The following is an 18,655-nucleotide window of genomic DNA, read 5'->3' on the forward strand; positions in this document are numbered from 1 at the left end:
GTGTCTGCTAGTGAATAGATACCTACATCTTAAGGGGCTTCTGGGGGCATTGGAAATGCCCTTTAGCCTTTTATGGTGGCACTTGCACAATGGTACCCTTTGTGGCATGCCATTGCTACACTTACATATCCTCTGTCATGATCGCGGCATGCTTTAAGCCATATCCGATGCTTCTAACAGTGGTTGTGGGATAAAGGTGTCTTAATTAGCTCGCCCTGGCATATTAGCAGTCCTGTCCAAACAGTGCCCATCCTTGACATAGTACAGGAACACTGGGTATTGTTGTGGATTTCCTGGCACCACAGTAGGCCTGTTATAATGGTGCCCTGTTTAATATATTGACTTATTTCTCGCTCTCCATCCCATAATGGCGACCTTAGCATAAAGATTCAATCCTTGACGTATTGGAGGAATTCTTGAAATAATTTGGTTAACCCTGGTACAATGAAGGTGGAAATCACTGCCATATGATGTTTATGCCTGCTATTTGATTATGATAAATGAGCATGAAAGCCATAACCAGTATGGGCACCACGTTTAAATGATTTAATAAAAACATCCTTCCACAAGTGCTACAGTCAGAGTTTGTGAGCCAACTACCAGCATAAGGGCATTTACGAGTAGCAAAGTTAGACTTTTGTCTCAGTTTAACTTAAGTGTTGGCCTTATTGTAAACTGAGACCAACATTGTTTAACATTCTAATTCAAATAACATTGTATTAAACTGCTAATATATAAAATACATTATGTTAAATATATTTGCAATGTAGGAATTATGCGGTCAAATTGACGTTCAATGGCGTGAAAAGGTAGAGGCAAGATGGCGGCCGCGTTCTCGGTCGAGTGAGCTGACGTTTCTCACCTGGATGAATCACCCCCTCTAAGTGCTCCAGTTACCGTATACCCTCCATAGGAAGATTGGATGGGGCGAGTGGCCTGTGTGTCATAATCAGAATCATTACGTGCTTTACGAGGGCTGAATCTGGCAGCGCGTACAGGTTTTGGAATGCACCGGTTTTGTATCTACCGGCTATTCATCAACACGCTGCTCTTCTTAGTGCACGCAGCTCCTGGAGGCGTTCCTGTAGCAGCATGGCCCCGAAACTCACAGCCAAGTCAGCAGCAGCATGGGCTCGGTCTGCTGCCGTCGCAGCCCGAACCAATAGTCCAGTGGAATCGACCGATGCAGTCAAAGCCCTACAGGCAGCGTGAGGGGGAGGAGCGGCCGGAGACGGAGGTTTGGATTGTAACCGGGAGCCTCTAAAGGTAGTGGTAAGACTAAGCAGACTGTACCGACTCTCTTCAAAAATTTGACTGTTAAACCCAAAATATCAGCTGATACCGGGGGGAGCAAGTAACCACATTTGAGCCCCATAAATACTTCTGATGATGTGCAATCAGCAGAAGTATCAGTATTATCGGGCTCCATGCGAGTGGTTGACGCTCTTTTTATAAATGGGGGGCCCGCGCAGGTATCCTTGACTGACTAGGTCATCCTTTGCAACAGGGGCTTGTTACGGGATGCCTAGTGGTTTCTACCCATGAAGATGATTCGGGGACTAAATGGAGAATACTGCAATCCCTGTGTATCCTCTCCCAGTTATAAATATTCTTGAGTGCAAGGCTACTACAACTACTACTATTCGTCCCATGGATGGTAATGAATCCTCTAGGGAGCATGAAGGGGGGGACACATTTTTCTCCCTGTCGGGTCGCACTGGCTCATCAATGGATGAAGAAGATGATCATGATCAAGAATGGACTGCTGATGGTAGTGATGTTGGAGACTGGTGGCTAAATGATGTCCTTAGGAATGAGATATTGCCCCGCGGCCCCCGTACAGTACGTAAAGCTAATGGTTTAAAGGCTCAGGGCACTTTAAGAGAGAGTGCAGATGTATCTGGATTACCGCACAGTGATAACTCTTTCTCTGCGCAGGTAGGTCTAAGGGGGAGTGCCTCAGCTAAGGGCTCAATTACACCACTTAATCAGTCTGAACTGCCAACCGAGAGATTACACTAGCTGTTATCTACCAGACTATTATGGTGCATCGTGAGGAGTCACGGTAGGAGAATGTCCGTACACAGGGGGTGTGCCGTAGAGTCCAAAACTCCATTTTCAGAGTCTCTAAAACTTGTACAGACATAGCAGCAAGAATTGGAGAGGCCGAGGAGAGGATCTCTAATTTAGAGGACGCCCTAGCAGTGCAGAAGGGCATAACTGATACGATTGGTGCACAAAAAGATAACATCCTGTGGAAGTTGACTGATTTAGAAAATAGGGCTAGGAGGAACAATCGTAGGATCCTAGGGATCCCAGAAGGCCGTGAAGGAGGAGATGTGAGGCAATTTGTCATCGAACTCTTCACCAAGGCTTTCCCTGATGTAAAGCAGTGGGATTGGCAGCTCGAGGTGCTACGAGCGCATCGATTTCCTTTCAAGCAGAGGCAAAAGTCATCAGGGGACAAACCCCATGCTATTTTGATATGCCTCAATAATTTTTTGGCGTGGGAGAAGATCTATGATTTAGCTAGTCCTGACAGAAAAAGGCTGGGGAAAATTGTGAATTCTTTGTCCTGCCAGATTTCTGTCCAGCTACAGTTGAGCGGAGGTGGCAGCTCTGTCAGCTGATGTCTCCTTTTCAGTCAAAGGGTGCCCAAGCTTTTTTGCTCTTTCCCTCCAAATTGAAAATTATTTTTCAGGGACAGACAAGATTTTTCCTATCTGAAATTCAGGCCAAGGAGTATCTGGGCACTATATAACTAAGAAGGGGGTAGCTCTCTTTATATATTTTTTATCACTATTTCTAGGGGGGTCCTAGGACCAGAGATGGGGTGAGCTCGATTGCATGGGGTGTTTACCCCTATCTATTCTTTATTATTTCTTTGTTAGATGTTTTAGGAAAGCAATCGTCTTCAGCCCCTTGTCATTAGTTATGAGGGAGTGAGGGGATCCAGGGGAGAATGGGCAACCGGCTCATCCCATCACAAGGACTTCGGTCCTGTTGCCACATAAGGGTGTTGTAAGGGATGGGTTGGTGAGGGTGGGGGTCTTTCAGGGGGTAGGGGTGGTATAGGTGGCGGAGGGGAGGGTTCACGTTCATTTTGGTTTTGGATATCTGTGGCAGTTGTGGCTCTAAAACTTGATCAATGTTGGTATATATCAGTTCTCATGTTTAAAAATTTGGAAAATGTACAGCGTGGTTCAAATGCTTTTCTAGGTGTTGATAGGGCAGGGTAAACTTATCTTAAGTTCATGGAACATTTGTGGTCTCAACAACGCAAAAAAACTGGCATTATTTTCTAAAATCGTAAACACTATGCAATTAGATGTATTATGTATACAGGAGACGCATATACCTTGGGGGAGGCGTGAATGCTTGAAGTTGCCTGGATATGACTTAATTGCTTGTTCCAGACAGACCTCCATGATTAGAGGCGTGGCCATCTTACTGAAGCGAGGAGTGGGGGTCTGTACAAAGGTCCGAGAAGACAGAATGGGCAGATGGATCATAGCCGAAATATTAGTTGATAAGAGGCCGCTAACTATATGTACTATGTATGGGCCAAATACAGACGATCCGGAATTATTTATATATTTAAATGTAGAATTAGCTACCTGGTCTTATCCACTGTTTGTTTGTAGGGATATGAATATCAACTTATCTAGTAATTTGAACTTGGCAGGAGATCATAATTATTTTGGTAGAAAACCCAAAGTGCTTAAGGCTCTTCAGACTTTAGTACAAGAACACGGTGTGATTGACTTGTGGTATCGGCATAATAAAGAGGATGATTGGTATAAATACTATTCTGCCACCCACAACAAATTGGTACTGTTGGATCATTTTTTTGTCTCGAATCAGGGGGCTGAAACAGCCTTGAACTCCGCTCCTCTTAGAATGTTATCGGATCATAATTCGTTGATTGTAGAATGTCCCTGGTCTCGTCTAAACAGAGCTCCTAGGGCGTGGACTTTTGAAAGGAAGCTTCTGTTGGACGAGGCTTATCAGGCTAATATGAAAACATGTCTTGTTGAATTTTTAGACATCAATAGGGGAACCGCATCAGATCATATGGTTTGGGACGCCCTAAAGGCTGCAGGCCGTGGAGTGACTAAGAGTTTTTCCTCCTTTCGTTGGAAGGCAGGACAAGAGCTGGTGAAGAGCCGAATTGAGGAATTTAGGCTCGCAGAGATAGAATTAATCTCTAAAATTAAGAATAGCTCTAATATAGAGGAGAGTCAAACTCTTGGAGGTTTTTTGGTCAGGATCTCGCCACTAAGTACCTTCAATACCGAACAATGATGTTCGAATATGGACAAAATTCGGGCAGGGTACTGGCGAAGAGGCTCCAACAGAAAAATTTGCAGAGCCGCATCATTAAAATCCAGGACGAAAATGGGATGGTTCAGGATACTCAGGAGGGAGTGACTGAGGTGTTTCAAATGTATTATGCCACACTTTATACTGAAGATATTGGGAGCACTCAGGGGGAGTCAGAGACTGAGGCTTTTTTATTGGGTTTGTATACTTCCAAGATCTCATATGAGCAGAATGAATTGCTATCAGCCCCTATCTCATGGGAGGAGGTTGAGTAAGCTGTTAAAGCTTTAGCTAACGGGAAGGCCTCTGGCCCAGACACCGTGCCTTCTATAAGACATTCCTCGGGGAGATTCGACAGGATCTTTTAACAGTTCTTAGGGCCGCACAGAAAGGTATTGTTCCCGATTCATGGCGTCAGACTATAATTGTTTTGTTTAAAAAAAAAAGGAAAGCCTGAGTTGAGTCTATGATCTTTCTGACCAATTTCCCTTATAAACAGCGATAGTAAAATATACTCAAAAAAGTTAGCGTCTAGGCTGGCTGAGGTGATTGACCAACATGGGTTTATCCCAGGTAGGGACACTGCGGACCATGTCCGGCGTGTCTTTGCTTTATTGGATTGGGCCCAGGTCACGGCCTCTCCCCTCGGGGTGATCCTGTTGGACACAGACAAGGCGTTTGACAGGGTCTACTGGGGTTTATTGTGGGCCTATACTTTGGTGAAAGGGCTTTATAGTCGAGCAATTTGTGCACTGTATACTTCTCCAGTGGCAGCACTGCGTATTTCGGGTCAGGTGTCTGGGTATTTTAAAATTAGCAGGGGCACTAGTCAAGGGTGTCCTTGTTCATCCTTGCTTTTTGCTCTATACATCAACCCGTTCTTGAGCAAAATCGAAGGACATTTGAGTATATTACCGATAAGGATTGATGATACAGAGTACCGGGCCCTGGCTTACATTGTCGTGTTAACATCAGATGTTTCTTCCGCATTCCGGGCACTCAAGGCCTCTGCTGAACAGTTTGGGTCAGTATCAGGGTACAAGTTAAATGTGGCATAAACTCAGGTTGTACAAACACCAAATATGTCACACTCTGAGGCTCCAGTTGTTAGTGAAGCAATTTATTTAGGAGTTAAGATCACGGCGGCAGTATAAACTATTCCGGACTTGAATATTCTTCCGGTAGTGGACGCTGTAAACACCAAGTTGGAATGGCTAAATCATCTACATCTCTCTCTCTCTTTATGGTCGTTGCAGTGTTCTTAAAATGTTGGTGCTCCCAAAGTTTTTGTACCTCTTCAGGACAATTCCTTTAGAACTTTCACAAAGTAGTTTGGTAAAAGCTGATAGGATTTGTCATAGGTTTCTTTGGGGGTATCGCCGCTCCCTCAGGGCTGCTAAGTGGATGTGTCTTCCTCAGGATCGGGGCGACTAGGCGGTACCAAATCTGTTATTATACTACTGGTCTGTGATGGTCCAATTTCTGGGAGTGCCACTGTTGGGAGATAGTGTTGAGATGCCACCATGTAATAGACCTACTATTTTTGAGATTGGTGTTGGCACGCTGCTGAGGGTATTTTGATGGAGGTTCTGGAGCCGAGCTTTTTAAAGAAAACTAGGTTCAAGGTGATCATAGCTATGTTTCTAATTTGGCAGAAAATTTGGCGGAAATTGTCTATTCCTAATGTTAATATATATACCCCATTCAAAGCCGCTTGACTCCTACCCTCCTTTCCAGGATCAGACTATGTTTAGATGGCAGGCACATGGTATACATGTCATAGGGGATTTAATGGGGGGTGGGCAAATATTTTCTTTTTCGTCCCTGAGGGAGAAGTTTCAGTTGAATATTCATGATTTTTTTTAAATATCTCCAGGTTAGAAGATTTATTAATAAACGTCTTAGTAAAACATCCTCAATGTTAGATAAACTAGTCATATTTGAATTGATTCAAAAAGAAAGCCAGAATAGGGACGGTGTACCAATACTTACTGTCCAGCCTTCCGGATGATTTGGAGGCACAAAATCTTAAGTGGGAAGGGAAATTTGGTAAGACTGGGGTAGATCTGAGGCTTGTATTGGAGCTAGCTATTGAGGTTTTGGTCTCTGGTAGCCTTCGGACCCAAAGTTACATGGCAGTGTTCGACCTTTATTATACGCCTGTAAAATTAGCCAAATGGGGTTGTAGAAAGGGTGATCACTGCGTAAGGTGCGGGCTGTCGCAGCTGACGCTATTCATATGTTTTATTCTTGCCCGAGCCTGTGTGACTTTCTGTCTGATGTGGAGCGTTTTATTAACTCTACACTTAATATCCCGTGCTCATTGACCTCAGAGATGGTGATAATGGTCTTGAAGGCTCAGTGGCAACTAAAAATTTGCGGTATGTCTTCACATTTGCGTTTATAGCCATGTCTATGATTCAGCTGTGTATAACCTCACAATGTTTATGCCCTGAAGCACCTACATTTATGAACTGGAGAGCTAGGTTGCTTGCTATTTATAATCTGGAATTTTCAGTATTTACATTAAAGGGTAGGCAGAGGCGGAAGCTGGCCTCTAAGATTTGAGCCCCGGTCGAGGAATGGCTAAAATAGTATTGGTGCTCATCATATTTTATTGAAGTTGTTTACTGTAAGTTGTCGTAGTTCTATGAACTGTTTTTTTATGCTCTTTTGTTTGTTTTCTCTTTCATGTAATTCTCTGCCCTGTCACACTGTTGATTTTGTTGTATTATTTTTCTATGTTGATTCTCGCTGTATATGAAATTTGAAGTATGTAATTGTATTGACTGCCATGACTGCACTGTTTTATTTTTTTTTTAAAAAGCAATGTAGGAATTATGGTTACATTCAATATTCTAAATATAGTCAATCCAACCTATATATTAGTGATGACAATATGGACATGCGACTAGCCAAAGTGGGTTCAGCCAGCTCTATTAATAAAAAAATAAGAAATAAAATCATTTGTGATTTTTCTTCAGTCTTTTATCTCTTTCCCTCACCCATGTACAACTCTCCTGTTTTTACTTTCCAGTTTTTTCCATGCTTCCTAGCAAGCAAACCTCTTCACATTCAACACTTTTTCACCTTCTAAGACCACTTAGTCATTGTAAGATGTAATGATGCTTCTCGGTTCTGAAACTCTGGACAAGCCCTCTTTCTAACACCATCCATCTTCACACAACAATTACTCTTTCTCTTAGTGTTTTGTCTATAAATATTGTTCTTCTGCTTCTGTTTTACCACTCTTGAAAACAACTCTGCTTCAGTGACTATGGCTTGGCATCTTCCCATCCATGCAGGTCATATTTCAGTGCAAGAAACTCTGTCTTTCCATAAAGATCAAAATGGGGAGTTATTCTTTGACTCTATAGCTTCTTTCTCATCCCATTTTTATACTCTGAAATAGTACTTTCCCAGTTTCACTTAGAATGCTATTAAACCTCTCAACCAATCCCTTAAGCCAATCCCTTTTTCCCTTGGGTTTGAGTCTGATTGTTCACTCTGGTTGACTTTTGTGGGTACTTGGTCTCACGGCAACTGTGTTCTGCTGTCGTGCGTTCACCAAATGCCCATCACAGTATGATGCAGAAAGTCAGCTGTTACCTGAATTTTTTATGTAAGTCACAAGCACATGGTTGAAGAACCTGAAGGCATGTCATCCTGTGTGACCGAAGCGCATCGTTCATGAGTGCACCATCCTGTGTATCCCAAGTGGGTTGCTGGAGATGGACCATTACCCTGAGACATTGAATGACGGCCATCTGCTTCAGAGACCTGCACTGGTAACAAGTGAGCAGGACTCCCAACATCTACTCTAGAAACTGACGGGCAACAAAGCGGAAATGCTACCCGCATGGACCGTCACTGAGAGTGAGGGTTGGGGACGTCAACAACCTTGAACAAAAACCAAGTGAGCCAAAGAAGGCGTGGGGAGACTGGAGACAGGTTGTTAAAACTTGTTTTGAGGCAGTTGGTGGAAATTTGTTTGTATCTAAATGAAAATCGATCTGCTAAAACCTAATTTAGAGTTGAGGACAGGAGCGTTTTGAAGACATTACCTGTACTTGACAGAAGAAGAAGTAAGGACAAAGATGATTCAGATATGGAGGTAACAAATATGAAAAGACTATAATCGCTTAAGACGATTACTATGTTACAAAGTTAAGTCCCACTGTAGAGAGACACACATTTTTCTCTGCTGTGCAATTATCTACTACTTTTGTGCTACAATTATGTAGCAGTGTTATGCAACTTAACTCAAGACCCACTCTAGAGACAATAAAACTATATAAATGCATTGAAAATGTATCCTGGTATCATAAAGGACTAAGGGCTTGATGTATCGACATTTCCCCCTAGACACGGAAGCCCTAAATTCTAAAGATGAAGGATAGCATTGAAGATATTGAAGAAAGTATACATGTTATATATACACAGTAACAAGACAAAAAGGAAAAGATACAAGGAAAACAGCAAGGAAAAGTAATAATAGAAACAGTGGATTCGTCATTCCACATTGTTAAGATGACAGTGTCTGTGACAAAAGCAGAATTCACAAAACGTTCCCAGAAGTACACATGGAAACATGCAATTAGAGTAGCTTTCTGGGCACACCTTGGAATTGTCTGGAGAATTCCTACAAAAGTTAAAAGTGTGTTCATAAAGAAGAGTAAATCATCATCATCATCATCACAATATGTTTATTTCGGACAAAATCTATAAAACATAAGAACTGCAAAACAAAGATAAAATCCGGACTAGGGGCCATATTATCAAGAAAGGGCGATACATTATTGCCTCTTTTATCGGCTGGAAACTGCCGCGAAAGCGGCGATAATGAGCTTGATAATATGCCCTTGTGAATTCCCATAGAAGCCCAGGTTCTGGTGTTCACCTGGGCTTCTATGGGAATTTACAAGGGCATATTATCAAGTCCATTATCGCCGCTTTAGCGGCAGTTTCCTGTCGATAAAAGTGGCGATAATGTATCGCCCTTTCTTGATAATATGGCCCTAGATTTCCAAGCAAACAAAGATGTCACAGCGTAAACAATACAATCAGGTGAATCAGTTTTAAAAATTCTAAGGGCGTTTCAATATTGGCTGAGCCCTAAGGTTGTGCAGACTGGGCGCAGAAACCTATGTCAAGGTTCTTGATAAACAGGGGACAAAAATATTAAAAAGTGTGCTTCAGTCTCTAAACCAGCAAAACAATTTGGACAGGGTTCTTGATTCTGATCCCATATAGCGATAAAACTTCTCAAGGGTAAAGTTCCCAATCTGATTTTCATTTCCAGCGTATATGGGTACATGTCCCTTGGAAACGGTCTGAAGTTTTGGCACTTAAGCAGTCTTTACCGGACCCTCGTAAAAATCCTGCTGGGTATTATAAAGAGCTGTCCCAGACTGTTGATGCGTGCGTCATGAATTTGGCCGATATTGATATGTTGATAATTTAGTCCCACAAGCATTATGGGCTCGGATTCGTAGGGAAGACCACAACCAAGATTTAGGCGGTGATTGGGCTGCTATAGCTGCCGCGGATGCAGCACAAATAGGTGGTGCTAAACCCGATGCTTTGATTACAGAATTGCCCGGTAGGAAAATCACTTTAATGAAAACAATGATGCCTGCCTAACGTGTTAATTGGGATAAGTTGGCTGCATGTAAACAGAAGAAAGATGAGAGTGTTTCCGATTTCTTTACCCGTTTCGAGGAGACATTCATCGACCACAGTGGTCAGGATATGAGTACTGAGGGTGGAAAGCGATTATTCGTGGATAAATTTGTATTTAACTTACTTCCAGAATTGTCGCATAAATTGAAAGATTCCGAAAGTTCGTGCGCTGTTTCTTCATCTGCTCGGGTATTAGCCACTGCTCAGTATTACGAGAATAGGGATAAGGAGGAAAAGGATAAACTCGAGAAAAAGACTAAACAATTGAACACAAAGGTTCTTTTGCAACAGGCTTATCCTCCTCATTCTGCTCAGCCTTCATTTCAACAGCCTCCCCAGTTTCAGAGATTGTTACAGAAACCTGAACATTTTGTTCCGTGACCTTTGCTAGGTCCTAATCAATGTGCCTATTGTAAAGAGGAAGGTCATTTTAAGAATAGCTGTCTGGTTTTATTGCAGCGTAATAGTGGATTTACAGGGCCGCACCCATAGGTAGGGGGCGAGGTGCATTGTCTCAGACACAGCATTCATTTCCCCCTCAGAATTCTATGAACTATTTTGACCAACAGAATACTACATTACAATGACGATTATTGTATTGAGAGTGAGAATAAGGACTATCACTCTAGCTAGGACAGCCATGGACAAAGCAAGGGAGTCGTATCAGTTCCAGTGGACCAGAATGGGCCTTATGTTGAAGTTGTTGCATTGGGTGTTTCAGAGCCATTTCTTTTGGATACTGGTGCAATGAGAAGTTCTATTATTCACTCCAAACTCCCTGGGGCACCTTTGTCTGGCTTAACAAATGTTTCTGTAGGATTCTCTGGCGCCCCAGTTCGTAACCCGGTTTCTTGCCCTTTTTTATTTTTATCTTTTTATTTATAAATTCACAGTGACACAGTTATACAACATAAGAAATAAAACCAAGAAGAGGGAAAAAAAAGGTTCGATAGCAGTACATGAGCAATATATAGACAAACGAATACATAGAGTTATAGCAGGTTGTAAAAAAAATTCATTGTTATATACCTTCTCAGTCTTCATAATAATCAAGAAAAGAGCCCCAGATCTTCAAACCCAATTTCTTTTTCCTCCTCGACCCACTAATTGAAAAAAGCCCCCATTCCAATTTATATAACCTATACATTCTTGCTCGCCACTGTTGGAAATCGGGCGGTTTTTCCTGTAGCCACTCCCTAGCTATACATAATCGTGCCGCTGTCATGGAGAAGAAAATAAAATAGCGATTTGGGTATAGACTCTCCAGAGAACTATTTATGGGTATTTTCCCCAATAGCATCATTGCTGGTGTGATGATTATAGGTGTTTTAATAACTAATGAGATACATTTTTCAATTCCTCCTATATAACATTGAAGCCTAGGGCAAGAAAAAAAAATATGGGTACTATCCGCATGATCATTCTTGCATCGAAAGCATTTACCATCAAATCCCTCCCCCCACTTAGCCATACGTTCAGGTGTGTAATATAAATCAAACAACGTCTTAAAAATTGAGTTTTTAAATTAGCAGACATTAATGCATCTTTCGACAACATAAACAAGTCTTCAACATCAATTTCTGATTCTCCTAATGCATTAACCCACTTTAGCCTTACTTTTTCAAGATCATCAGTTCTTTCCCTAAGTAACATCTGATATAAAAAGCCAATTTTAACCTGGTTTATAATCCCTTCTACTACTTTATTAGTTTCCATAATTAGCTTCCTTCTGAAGAACAAATACTGTTTTTGCAAAAATTTTAAAAAGTAAGTTCTAGGGAAAGAAAACTGATCCTTTACCTCATCAAATGATTTACAGGTACCATCATCCATACATAAATCCCCCAGGCATCTCACCCCTTTCCACTGTCATTCCATCTGAAAACATCGCAGGTAATATCCTAGATGCTTTAAGAGGTGTATAGTATGATATTTTCCCTATAGCCATTGTTCTGGAAAGCCATCTCCAAACCTTAAATGCCCCCATCAAAACCTTGAAGCGTGTGCGTTTGTAGTAGCTACCATCTACTTCAATAAATAGACACTGCTTCACAAACGAACCTAGTACTATTTCAAATATAGATGGAGTACTAATAGTAACGACGACAGTTTCCCCTATAAGCAGTACCCTCATTTTCAATAAAAAGCAAGTCACATAATAAAGAAAAAAAACGGAACCGCCAGCCCCCCCTCTCTTGTGGTAAAGTTATATACTTCATTGCCCGTCTTGGCTTCCCAGGACTCCAAATAAATTTGCCGCAGATTGATTGTAGAGCCTGTATCCTATTTTTAGGGATTTCTAAAGGTATGAACCTGAACAAATACAAAACCTTTGGTAGGACATTCATTTTAATGATGTTAGACCGACCAATAATAGTAAAATATAACCGTTCCCACCTGTCTAAACATATCTTAATTTTAGCAACCAAGTCATTCCAATTAGCGTTAACCAATTCCATCATGTTGCTTTAATCACTATCCCCAGATACGTAACTTCTTTAACCACCCTGTCATCTTGCCATACTAAGGCTTCTGAGCACAATATCTGAGTTTTTGATTCGTTAAGTTTATACCCTTTTACAGATCTGAACTCATTGTCTAATCTCTCAATTTCTGCAATAGCAGTTCCCGGGTTAACTGTAATAACGGCAATGTCATCCGCATATGCAAATACAGAAAAAAAGTAATCAAAAACCTGATACGGGGGAATAAGTATGTTCTGTGTTAATTGTTCAATAAAAGGATTAATGTACAAAGCAAACAATAAAGGGGAGCAGGGGCAGCCTTGACGGGTACCTCGGGTAATATTCAAGGATTCCGAAAAAAGCCCCATAGCAGATATCTTGGCGTTAGGTGTTAAATAAAGGGATTGTAGGGCAGCAATAAATTTCCGTCCAAAGCCCATTTAGTCCATAAGTCTCCATAAATAGCCCCAGTATACCCGGTCAAACGCTTTTTCTGCGTCAAGTAAAATAAGCGCTAATTCATTATTCCTTACAGCGGCACTATCAAATAAAGTAATAACTTTATTTATATGGTCTACCGTGCCTCTTTTAGGTATAAAACCATGCTGTTGCTGTGATACTAAAGATGCCATAACAGTAGTTAAGCGGTTAGCCAAGATCTTCGAATAGATTTTATTATCGGCATTCAATAACGATATAGGTCGGTAGGATCCCACCAAGTCAGGAGCCTTACCTTTCTTACAAAATACCGCTATGGTAGCGTCCGACCACGTTCTAGGAGGATGTCCCAACTGGGCCATCTGCATTACACTTAGCAGCTCTTCCTTGATAATATTATAAAACTGTCTGTATACTTCCCCAGGTATTCTATCAGGGCCTGCCGCCTTGCCTAGTGCCAGGCTTTTTACTGCCACTTTCAATTCAAGCATCGTTATGGGAGAATACAATTCACTTGCTAGCGTTGGGTCAAGTACCTTCAAACCCACTTCCAACAGTTTCATACCAATCCAAGCCCACCTCTTCCCCACTTTGCTGAGTGTATAATTCAGAATAAAACCTCCGGAATATGTTAAGAATCTGCTGGGGTTCCGAGTGTAAAACCCCATCGCTGTCTCTCATTACTCGAATATTTCTAGCTGACTCCTTCATCCGTAATCGGACAGCGAGCCTTCTCCCAATTTTTTCACCATACTCATGGCTTTGCATTTTTGATGTTAAAAACTTTCTGGCAATCTCAGTGCTCCAAAAACCTAAGACATTGGCCCTGCCCTTAGCCACCTTGATCTCTAACTCAGATAGTTCTTTCCGACCACTAGCTACTTCCTTCGTTAGTGAAGTTTCCGCTTCTATTAACTGCTCATATAGCATAGCCAGCTCTTTTTTAAATTTGTTTTGCTGCCAAAATGAAAAGCTCATACATTCCCCACGAAATCCTGCTTTAAATGTGTCCCAAACTATGCTAACGGTGGCCGTCCCTTTATTGTTTCTAAAAAAAGACTGAATCCAGTTGTCCATGTGCTCCTTAAATTCCCTATTCAAACCTAACTTTCTATCATACGTAAAGTTTAAGCATTTAGGTCTATTAACACCTCCTTGTAATTCCAACATGATGGGAGAGTAGTCTGATGTAATCCTAGGATAGGTTTTAATTGTAGCCCCACCCAGTATTGCCTCCGGCGAAAAAAAATAATCTAATCTAACCAATTTTGTGTGGGGATACGAGTAAAAAGTGAACCCACTATCTTGTCCCCTAAGCCGCCCCCATATATCCACTAAACCATGATCTTTTACTAAATTAGAAAGTGCTTTATACACTCTCGGTTTCCGCCCTATATATTGATCAAATCCATCTGTATTGCACTGTTCGACAAATTTATATTCGTATCTCCACATACCACCACTGGTTGCGGGAAAGTAGCTAATTCAGGTTTCTTGCCCTTTGCCTATCTCAATTGGTCCTTATGATTTGGAGGCCCCACTCATTTTAACGACTGGTTGCGGTGAGAATTTGCTGGGTTTCGACTTATTAAAACGTCTTCATGCAACATTGTACTGTTCTCCTTCTGGTGTACATCTTACTTTAGGTGAGAAATTGGTTTCTCCTATGTATTTGTCCGAGGACCAATTCCCACCTGAATTGCATTCCCTTCCTGCTACGCTTTGGGCTACAGGTCCGAATGATGTTGGTTTGCTTTAAATTCCACCTTACGTGGTTACTGTCAAGCCTAATGTTAAATTACCACGCATTCCTCAGTATAAGATTTCTAGTGACGGAGAAAGAGCTCTGTTGGCTATTATTTATGATTTGGTTCAGAATGGTGTGGTTGAGGAAACTAGAGGAAATATTTGCAATAGTCCTGTTCTACCTGTTCTTAAACGTACTGATTCTTCTCAGCCTCCTGTCTATCGATTTGTGATCGATCTTCGGGAGGTTAACAAGATTGTTGTGCCCCAGTTTCCTGTCGACCCAGATAACACTGCCTTGCTCACAATGATACCTGCTTCGGCTGCCTGGTTTTCAGTTATCGATCTCAAGAACGCTTTCTTCAGTATTCCTATTGCTGAGGAGAGTAGAGATCTTTTTGGCTACTCTCTTGGGGGCCGAAGTTTCCGATTTAAACTTGCACCCCAAGGTTATTGTGAGAGTCTCTCCATTTATAGTCAGGCTTTGAAATCTCAGCTTGATGCTTTCACTTTGCCCCCAGGTGCCACTCTTATTCAATATGTGGATGATTTGCTGATTGCTGCTGATTCAGAGGACGTTTGTAAGAATGTGACTGTTTCGTTGTTGCGTTATTTGTCTGACATGCATCACAAAGTGTCAGCCTCTAAACTACAATATTGTCGCCAAGAGGTTATCTACATAGGTCATCTCTTGTCGAAGGAGGGAAGGCGATTGACCCCAGAACGTATTCAAACAATCGCACAAATGTCTGTACCATCCACACAAAGGGAGATGCGTGCCTTTTTGGGCATTACCTCTTATTGTAGGCAGTGGATTCCAAATTTTTCTTTTTTGGCTAAACCTTTTCTGGCACTTACTTTGAAAGACACACCCCAACCTCTTCCTTGGACTGACGAATGTCAGAAGAGCTTCTCTGACTTACGTACTGCCTTGTGTTCTGCCCCTCTGTTAGATACTCCGGATTACAGTAAGCCTTTCACACTCTATGTTCATGAAAGAGAGGGTTGTGCGTTATCAGTTCTAACACAATAATTTGGAGACAAACAGCGGCCATGTGCCTATTTTTCGGCTACAATGGATCCAGTAGCCAAGGCATTGCCTAGTTGTCTTAGAGCTACAGCAGCAGCAGCGATATCCATTCGTCAATCTACTGGATTGGTACTGGATAACACCTTTGTTGTTATGGTACCACATGCAGTGGATACTCTTTTGAACAGAACGAAAACACAGCATCTTACGAGTGCCCGCTTGTCTGGGTATGAGCTGACGCTTTTGGCTAGTCATATACACATCAAGCGATGTAATACTTTGAATCCAGCAACATTGTTACCCATTCCAGAAGAGAAAGACACCCAAGAACAACATGATTGTTTTCTCCGTACGGAGGAGGAAACGAAAGGCAGAATATATTTAAAAGATACACCACTCGTGGACCCGGATGGGATCCTATGGGTGGATGGGTCTTGTTTTAAGCTCCCTAATGGTGAAACGACTGCAGCCTATGCTGTTACCACTTTGCATACAGTTGTAGAGACAGCACATATTAGGCAGAATTCATCCCAAGCAGCTGAATTGATAGCTTTGACTAGAGCTTGTGTATTGGCTGAAGGGAAGAGAGTGAATGTGTTCACCGACAGCCAATATGCATTTGGGGTGGCCCATAGTTTTGGCCGCCTTTGGAAAGAAAGAGGATTCTTTACTTCACATGGTACTAAAATACAGCATGGTCAGTTAGTGAATGATCTTTTGGAATCACTTGTTTTGCCGACCCAGATAGCAATTGTGAGGTGTAGTGCACATAAAAGGATCACTGATGATGTGGGTCGCGGGAATGCTTTTGCGGACGAGGTAGCAAAACAAACAGCGAGAGATCCTGCAAGTCGTATATATGTTGCAGGCCCTGCAAGATGGGTCAGAGAAGGAGGAATGTGTGAGGACACAATAGAAAGTGTAAGAATGATTCAAGAAGAGGCTACAGAGAAGGAATTGAGTAAGTGGAGAGAAAGTACGGGAAGGTTGGACGCGACAGGGTGTTGGACGGAATTGTCAGAACACCAGCGTTGGCTGTTACCAGACGCCTATGTATTGCCTGTAGTTACTATGGCGCATGGTCCAGCCCACATCAGTGCGAAAGGGATATGCAAACTTCTGGCTCCAGTATGTCAGAATGAGGGAATTCCTAAATGTGCGGAAAATGTGGTGAAACATTGTATCGTTTGTTTGATGCATAATCCAGGAAAGGGAACCCCAACTCCGGCAGGTCATTTTGCTCCCCCTACGTATCCTTTTGAGGTATTACAAATCGATTACATTCATATGGAACGTTGCAATAACTTAAAGTATGTTCTGGTGGTGGTGTGTGCCTTTTCCAGATGGATAGAGGCCTACCCCCTAAAAGATAATACTGCTTTGTCTACTGCCAAAGTCCTCTTGAAGGAATTCTTCCCGAGGTTTGGTTTGCCGCGAATTGTCTGGAGTGATAATGGAAGTGAATTTGTAGGCCAAATTATGCAGAAGGTGTGTGCAGGCCTTGGTACTAGGCAGAAATTCCATGCGGCAAACCACCCTCAGTCAGCAGGCTTGGTAGAATGCTATAATGGCACTCTAAAGCTCAAATTGGCAAAGATTCAGGCCAGCACGGGTCTTGCTTGGCCTGATGCTTTACCTTTGGCACTCCTAACTACAAGAACAACTGTACACTCTCTTTGGGACTCAGCCCATACAAGGTTGTTTTTGGGCGCCCAGCTAACGTTTGGGGAGTCCCACGACCTAAAAAGTGTTCCGATATTCCGTATCCTATGTTGATTGACTACTTACATGACCTCACCATTAAATTGTGTGTTCTTCATCAGCAGGTTCAAAACGCTTTGCCGGAGGCCTCCGCAGACCCAGGGCACTACATTCAACCCGGAGACTGGGTCTGTTTGAAGAATTTTCAGCGAAAGAAGAATCTGGAACCTCGTTGGGGGCCGCCTTGACAAGTTCTTCTGGTGACACGTACAGCAGTGAAAGTCGTTGGAAAGAAGAACTCTATCCATGGCGTGCACTGCAAAAGGGTACCTTTGCCTTTGCCATTTGACCAGTGGGTCCGCAAGGGTATAGGTGATAGTGAGGGCGAAAGGGTCCCTCGGTTGGTACCTTTCAGTAGTGCACGTCTGGATCGAATGAGATCTGAAAAAGAAGACGACGACATGTTGCAAGAAGCTGTACCATCACATTTGCGATTGAACACAACAACCCCAGAGACTTTGTTTCGAGAGCAAACGGTACCTGACAAGACTCGGTACAACCTAAGACCTAGACTGATTAAGAACAATTGAACTCTTTCTTTTCCTTTTTTTTTGGTTACACTTTTAAGAGACATTCTTTTTACCATCCATCAATTTGCAGGGTCACGGTAGGAGTCTTAGGCTGTGACCTGAGTAGTGACAGTAGGTCTGCAGGGCTTGCAGTGGACTTGCAGTGTCATAGGACGGCTAATAACCACAACTAAGTGATCTAGGAAGATTACCGTGAGCAACGCCTTAGAGAATGGATATTGAATTTGAAAAGAATGATAAAAAGCAAAAAATGAATAGTAAATATAGGAAATTGTTGTTTAGTCTTGTGGCATAACCTTGTGCATTTTAATATGTTCATGTATTTTATTGGTTTGTGTGGGTTGGGTCGTTCACACTATGAGGCAAGCACCTGTTCCTACTTCTGTTTCCTTGCCCTTGTCCACAACTGTTTTTTCCGCACCAGTTTTATACACTCCCAGAACATGAACAAATTAGGCGAACAGAATACTTTAACAATTCATTTATCCATCTGTTGCATCAGCATCAACTGGCAGTCAATACTACTGACTGTTGGGTTTGTGGACTCATGCCTCATAACACAGAGAAAGGGATGCCATATTTAGTCCTTCCGTTCTCTTATGAAGGTTCTGCTTGGGCTTATCTGGCTATGTTTTCCAATGCATACCAGAATCAACTTCGACATCCTCTTGTTGGTCCAT

Source organism: Lissotriton helveticus, chromosome 5_1, assembly GCF_964261635.1.
Source record: "Lissotriton helveticus chromosome 5_1, aLisHel1.1, whole genome shotgun sequence".
Taxonomy (NCBI): Eukaryota; Metazoa; Chordata; class Amphibia; order Caudata; family Salamandridae; genus Lissotriton; species Lissotriton helveticus.